Genomic DNA, 8099 nt, shown 5'->3' on the forward strand with positions numbered 1-8099 from the left:
TCATGGTTGTATTTAGCTTTAGAAGGAGTTTACCTCCCACTTAGTGCTGCACTATCAAGCAACACGACTCCATGGCACGCTCGGTCCATCATCCAACGGGCGCTGTTCTACGGGCCTATCACCCTCTATGGGTTCTGAGCCACATTCAAGTTGGACTTGAAAAGCGCTAAGATGACGGATAGTGAGACGCACCAGTACACGGAATCGGATAGACGGACTGGCCGCCACCCCTACGTGCTGAGCTTCTCCCGTTTCGCTCGCAGCTACTCAGGGAATCCCGGTTGGTTTCTTTTCCTCCCCTTATTAATATGCTTAAATTCAGGGGGTTGTCACACATGAACTGAGGCTTATGTACCTTGCGGTTGTTATCGTCACATCTTGCTTGCGACTACTTTGTTTCAATGTCCAATATGTACCGTTGGACTCGGTTAACGGGCTGTTAGCCCGCGTGTGGTTTAACTCACTGATACCTTCCTTTGCCCATACGCTAGTTTGTTTGTGTTCCTTTGGTCAACTTCCATACTTGAATCATTTGTGCTATTCGCTGCTGCTTCGACGCTACTTTGACATCTTCGCTTCTATTTAAATAAATAAATAAGCTGAAGCTAGACATCAGTAAACACCACCACAGACACCACAAGCACGCCTTCTCCTCGTACTTCCGCCTCACGCGGGAACACGACGCTCTAAATACTTCGAATTCCAATGCCAGTATATTGTAAACCACGGGTTCTTTAATGCTAGCGGGTCGTCGCGACCCTAGTTAACATCATGGTGCACGTCTCGTGACGGGTGTCACGGCGTAGTTAAATGTATGCGATACATTTCTCAAATATAAGCGCTCAGTCATCTGTACATCATGGTAGGTTCCCACGACGTGCAATATGCGTTCAACTTATCAATGTTCATGTGTCCTGCAGTTCACATTATGACGCGCAGTTAGCTGCGGTCTTCATCGATCCATGAGCCGAGTGATCCACTGCCGAGGGTGACTAACTTGCGTAAGCCGCCGCTGTGCGCGTATACCCGTTCCCCGTAGGGAGGAGCAAGCCGCCGCTTAGAGACGAAGCATAAAGTGTCCTCATTCCACATAGGGCAAGCTGGATTAATCCATTTTACCCAGGACGGCCGAAGCGGCGTGGACCAGGGGAGAACTGAACCTTATACTTCACACCACAGTAAGTCTACGTGTCCTCTTCCACATAGGGCAAGCTAGAACTAACTATCTTACCCAGGACTGCCAAAGCAGCGTGGACCAGGGGAGGAACACACTTTTCATGGAAACGTAAGGCATCCATGACTGCCATAACGTAAGCCGCCGCTGTGCGCGTATACCCGTTCCCCGTAGGGAGGAGCAAGCCGCCGCTTAGAGACGAAGCATAAAGTGTCCTCATTCCACATAGGGCAAGCTGGATGAATCCATTTTACCCAGGACGGCCGAAGCGGCGTGGACCAGGGGAGAACTGAACCTTATACTTCACACCACAGTAAGTCTACGTGTCCTCTTCCACATAGGGCAAGCTAGAACTAACTATCTTACCCAGGACTGCCGAAGCAGCGTGGACCAGGGGAGGAACACACTTTTCATAGAAACGTAAGGCATCCATGACTGCCATAGTGCGTAAGCCGCCGCTGTGCGCGTAAACCCGTTCCCCGTAGGGAGGAGTCAAGCCGCCGCTTAGAGACGAAGTATTAAGTGTCCTCTTCCACATAGGGCAAGCTAGAATGAACTATCTTACCCAGGACCGCCGAAGCAGCGTGGACCAGGGGAGAACTGAACTTTATACTTCACACCACAGTATTGAGTAATGTGCCCTCTTCCACATAGGGCAAGCTAGAATGAACTATCTTACCCAGGACCGCCGAAGCGGCGTGGACCAGTGGAGGACTACACAATTAAGAGGTTTGATATCGACTTGTGTGTTTCAATAGGGTACCGATGGTATGTTTTGAACCGATTTGATTTAGCCATTCTGAAGTCATCACTTGGTTGAAGCGCTGAACTAGGGAGGGGCATCGTTTACATTACTTGTATATATATTGGTTTTCGCATGCTCTACTAGGTTAATGTCATAGGGTTGGCTATCGAGCATGCCCAAGTGATGACTTGATTGTGTGCTTGCTTGAATTCTTCACATTTCATACCATCGGTGAGTTGTCGAATCATTCCTCGATCATAACCTTCGTTCTTGGTTCATGTATGCTCTCTTCCACATAGGGCAAGCTAGAATTAACTATCTTACCCAGGACCGCCGAAGCAGCGTGGACCAGGGGAGAACTATACTTTGTCTTGTATGCCCTCTTCCACATAGGGCAAGCTAGAATTAACTATCTTACCCAGGACTGCAAAGCAGCGTGGACCAGTGGAGGACTATACTTTGTTCATTACACCACAGTATTAAGTATGGTGTCCTCTTCCACATAGGGCAAGCTAGAACTAACTATCTTACCCAGGACCGCCGAAGCAGTGTGGACCAGGGGAGGACTATACTTTATACTTCACACACTAGCCATATTGAAGTCATCACTTGGTTGAAGCACTGAACTAGGGCGAGTCTATCGTTTACTTTGCATTGGGATAATACGCTGCATGCTCTCTTAGGTTAATGTCATGTGGTTGGCTATAGAGCATGCCCAAGTGATGACTTTGTTTAAAGCTCAACAGGTAGAGTATTATGTCCTCTTCCACATAGGGCAAGCTAGAATTAACTATCTTACCCAGGACCGCCGGAGCAGCGTGGACCAGGGGAGAACTATACTTTGTCTTGTATGCCCTCTTCCACATAGGGCAAGCTAGAATTAACTATCTTACCCAGGACTGCAAAGCAGCGTGGACCAGTGGAGGACTATACTTTGTTCATTACACCACAGTATTAAGTATGGTGTCCTCTTCCACATAGGGCAAGCTAGAACTAACTATCTTACCCAGGACCGCCGAAGCAGTGTGGACCAGGGGAGGACTATACTTTATACTTCACACACTAGCCATACTGAAGTCATCACTTGGTTGAAGCGCTGAACTACGGCGGGGTAATCGTTTACAGGTTATAATCATATAGCTGCATGCTCATTAGTAGATAATGGAATATTGTATGGCAATATGAGCATGCCCAAGTGATGACTTTGTTTCAAGCTCAACAGGTAGGGTATTGAGTCCTCTTCCACATAGGGCAAGCTAGAATGAACTATCTTACCCAGGACCGCCGGAGCAGCGTGGACCAGTGGAGGACTCTATACTTTATACTTCACACCACAGTATTGAGTACGACTTGCATAAAGCCCCTAATGAGAACCACGAGGGCTCTCTCAATGTAGAACCACGAGGGCTCTAGTACCGATTCTCTCGGTACGGCTTGGTCCGTGTTCCTTTATGCATGTACTCGCAGAAAGTCTCAACCCGGAGGTCTTGACTTTGATTGTCATAGTTGGACTACGACGGGGCATCCGACCATAGCTGATCGAACACCCCTGATTCACCATCTTTCGGGTAGGCGGTACGCGTACCTCCGGACGCGGAAGTCTCAACCCGGAGGTCTTGACTTTGATTGTCATAGTTGGACTACGACGGGGCATCCGACCATTGCTGATCGAACACCCCTGATTCATCATCTTTCGGGTAGGCGGTGCGCGCACCTCCGACGCGGAAGTCTCAACCCGGAGGTCTTGACTTTGTATTGTCATAGTTGGACTACGACGGGGTATCCGACTCATCGAATACCCCAGAAGCACACCATCTTTCGGGTAGGCGGTACGCGTACCTCCGGACGCGGAAAGTCTCAACCCGGAGGTCTTGACTTTGGTTGTCATAGTTGGACTATGACGGGGCATCCGACCATTGCTGATCGAACACCCCTGTTACACCATCTTTCGGATAGGCGGTGCGCGACACCACCGACGCGGAAAGTCTCAACCCGGAGGTCTTGACTTTGTATTGTTGGATAGTCCTCTTCCACTATAGGGCAAGCTGGAAATATTCCATTTTACCCAGGACTGCCGAGGCAGCGTGGACCAGGGGAGAACTTCACGGAATCTTCAGGCATCCATGATTGCCATAGTGCGTAAGCCGCCGCTGTGTGCGTCAACTCGTTCCCCGTGAGGAGGAGTCTAGCCGCCGCTAAAAGACGAAGCATTAAGTGTCCTCATTCCACTATAGGGCAAGCTAGAATGAACTATCTTACCCAGGACCGCCGAAGCAGCGTGGACCAGGCGAAGACTATACTTTATACTTCACACCACAGTATTGAGTACGACTTGCATAAAGCCCCTAATGAGAACCACGAGGGCTCTCTCAATGTAGAACCACGAGGGCTCTAGTACCGATTCTCTCGGTACGGCTTGGTCCGTGTTCCTTTATGCTTGTACTCGCGGAAAGTCTCAACCCGGAGGTCTTGACTTTGATTGTCATAGTTGGACTACGACGGGGCATCCGACCATTGCTGATCGAACACCCCTGATTCACCATCTTTCGGATAGGAGGTGCGCCCACCTCCGACGCGGAAGTCTCAACCCGGAGGTTCGGACTTAGAGTTTTTCCCATTTAAAAGTTTTTCTCTTAGCCATACTGAAGTCATCACTTGGTGAACGATTGAACTAGGGCGGGTTAATCGTTTATAGGTATCATGTGGTTTGCATGCTCTCTTAGGTTAAGGTCATGTGGTTGGCTATCGAGCATGCCCAAGTGATGACTTTGTTTCACGCTTGCTTGATTTCTTCAAGATTCCCTGTTATATAGTGTAATCATTCGAGAACAGGGAATCTTTGGTTTTGCTCAACAGGTATTGGATGTCAACTTGGTATCTAGATCGCATTAAGTCTCAACCCTTAGGTTCGGACTTGTATAGTGACATCTTGTTACGGTCTTGAGTCTCAACCCGCAGGTTCGGACTACTTAGTGTTTGATCGAATATAATATGGCAACTTGTGCCTAAGTCTCAACCCGCAGGTTCGGACTTCTGTTTATTTGGCCAATGTATGTATAAGGCAACTTGTGCCTAAGTCTCAACCCGCAGGTTCGGACTTGTGTATTTGTTCGAAGTCATGTATAAGGCAACGTGTGCCTAAGTCTCAACCCGCAGGTTCGGACTTGTTAGTGTTTCGTCAACTTTCATATGGCAACTTGTGCCTAAGTCTCAACCCGCAGGTTCGGACTTGTGTATTTGTTCGAAGTCATGTATAAGGCAACTTGTGCCTAAGTCTCAACCCGCAGGTTCGGACTTCATAGTGTTTCGTCAATGTTCATATGGCAACTTGTGCCTAAGTCTCAACCCGCAGGTTCGGACTTCTATAGTGTTTCGTCAATTATCATATGGCAACTTGTGCCGAAGTCTCAACCCGCAGGTTCGGACTTCTGGAAGGATCACTTGGCCACTAATGATCCTTCCGCAGGTTCACCTACGGAAACCTTGTTACGACTTTTACTTCCTCTAAATCATCAAGTTCGGTCAACTTCGATAAAGCAGACGCGGTTCACGAGGATCCAGCGAACGATCATCTCCAAAGACCTCACTAAATAATCCATCGGTAGTAGCGACGGGCGGTGTGTACAAAGGGCAGGGACGTATTCAACGCTGGCTGATGACCAGCACTTACTAGAAGTTCCGAGTTCATATGGACCATTGCAATCCATAATCCCTACTAAGTGAGTATTTGAGTGATTTCCCGTTCCTCTCGGAATAGGAGACACGCTGCTACCCACATTGTAGCACGCGTGTAGCCCAGAACATCTAAGGGCATCACGGACCTGTTATCGCTCGATCTCATTTTGCTAAACACAAATTGTCCTGCTAAGCAGCGTACCGTAAGTGCACTTGCGCACACGAACAGCGAAGGTGTCAGGTCATACTCCACCGAAAGGTCCTAACCCGTTCCAATCGGCATCGACGCATTAACGCTGACTGCGTTCTAGTTAGCATATGTGAGTCACGTTCGTTATCGGAATTAACCAGACAAATCAATCCACGAACTAAGAACGGCCATGCACCACTACCCTTAAATTTGAGAAAGAGCTATTAATCTGTCTCACCTCCATAAGTTCGGACCTGGTAAGTTTTCCCGTGTTGAGTCAAATTGAACCGCAAGCTCCATTTCATTGTGGTGCCCTTCCGTCAATTCCTTTAAGTTTCAACTTTGCAACCATACTTCCCCCGGAACCTGACTTTGGTTTCCCGGAAGCTACTGAGAGCACCTGGTTGTAGCGTCTCCCAATTGCTAGTTGGCATCGTTTACGGTTAGAACTAGGGCGGTATCTAATCGCCTTCGATCCTCTAACTTTCGTTCTTGATTAAAGAAAGCATCCTTGACAAATGCCTTCGCTTTAGTTAGTCTTACGACGGTCTACGAATTTCACCTCTCGCGCCGTAATACTAGTGTCCCCAACTACTTCTGTTAATCATTACCTCCGGTCTGAGTACAAACCAATGAAAGATTAGACCAAGGTCGTATTCCATTATTCCATGCAAGATTATTCTAGGGCGTTTGGGCACCCTGCTTTAAGCACTCTAATTTGTTCAAGGTAAACGTGAGCGGTCGAGCTCTATGTTACACTTGCACCCGTTGAAGGGCACACCATGACACAGACTTGGTGCCCTACCACACCATTGAGTCGCAACCAGATTCCGACTTGGCCCACCGACCACGGGTTGACCGGGTCGGCGGAGCCGGACTGTGTTGGACAAGTATCAACTTCGAACGTTTTAACCGCAACAATTTTAATATACGCTAGTGGAGCTGGAATTACCGCGGCTGCTGGCACCAGACTTGCCCTCCACTTGATCCTCGTAGAAGGATTTATGCTCTACTCATTCCAATTATGAAACATCATTAAAGAGTTTCATATTGTTATTTCTCGTCACTACCTCCCCGTCCCGGGATTGGGTAATTTACGCGCCTGCTGCCTTCCTTGGATGTGGTAGCCATTTCTCAGGCTCCCTCTCCGGAATCGAACCCTGATTCCCCGTTACCCGTTGCAACCATGGTAGTCCTCTATACTACCATCCATAGTTGATAGGGCAGATATTTGCGAGATCTGTCGTCGGTGCGAGACCATACGATCAGCATCATTATCCAGACTTCAACTCAATGACACGGAGAACCCGCGATTGGTTTGACTAATAAGTGCACCAGTTCCCGCGAGGGTCCTGGCATGTTGCATGTATTAGCTCTAGATTTTCCACAGTTATCCAAGTAACTAGGTTGATGATCTCGTAAATTATAGCTGTTATACTGAGCCTTATGCGGTTTCACATTAAATCTGTTTGTACTTAGACATGCATGGCTTAACCTTTGAGACGAGCGTATATTACTGGTAGGATCAACCAGAATTCCGACTTTGCGTTCGAATGTTCATTGTCCCATTGCACCCGGAGGAGCAAACACCACGTTCTATATGTTGTCAAGTCCGGTAGCACACGGGAGGCGAGCCCCCGTGCGAACCTCATTGCCCTCGTATCACACACACCCGATGCACCGGACAGGCACTTGAGCGGCATTCGACTCCGCTAAGCGCACGTGCGCCCGATTGTGCATGCGCTGACGGGGCCTTCATACCCCTACCACAGCGACCTTATGCCAAACTTCCATGAATACTTAGGTGAGCTGACAAGGGCCTTCATTTCCCTACCATCAACTAAAGGACACGCTAGGCGCGTCCGATCATTGCAACTGCGGGGCTTTCATACCCCAATCACCACAGTACGCAATTCACCAGAGTTTAATCACAACCCCCCCGGACATGGCACACTATTAACTTGCAACAAAACTTAGTGTGTGCCGGGCACATCGGTTCCACAAAATCATTCCCGATGTACCCCAATTGGGGTTGTGAACGCATCCATGGTCCTCTGACACACCCAACCAAGCGTGGATACTACATACCTCAAACACCCAGTACACTAACAGACAAATCAATATATGGTTGCTTTCCCCCAGACATTTGCCAATCACTTGGCACCCGGACGGGAACTCGCTCCTGATTGCGCCAATGCCACCCATTTGCCAAGAGCGAGTTCTGTATGTAGATTTCATTTGGAAAGACAACCGTGTACTGGATATTCTATCCGACGATTACAGATGACGAGTACGAGACTCGACTACACTCACGG

At 48.5% G+C, this 8099-nt stretch overlaps 1 non-coding gene across 1 annotated transcript; it reads right to left on the reverse strand.

Moving 5' to 3' along the window:
• Window positions 1-836: 836 nt before the first annotated feature.
• On the reverse strand, window positions 837-991 carry LOC131270920 (5.8S ribosomal RNA). Its single transcript, XR_009179914.1, has one exon. It is a non-coding gene; the product is annotated as a 5.8S ribosomal RNA (ribosomal RNA).
• Between the last annotated feature and the right edge of the window lie 7108 nt (window positions 992-8099).

This window comes from Anopheles coustani (assembly GCF_943734705.1).
Source record: "Anopheles coustani chromosome X unlocalized genomic scaffold, idAnoCousDA_361_x.2 X_unloc_72, whole genome shotgun sequence".
NCBI lineage: Eukaryota > Metazoa > Arthropoda > Insecta > Diptera > Culicidae > Anopheles > Anopheles coustani.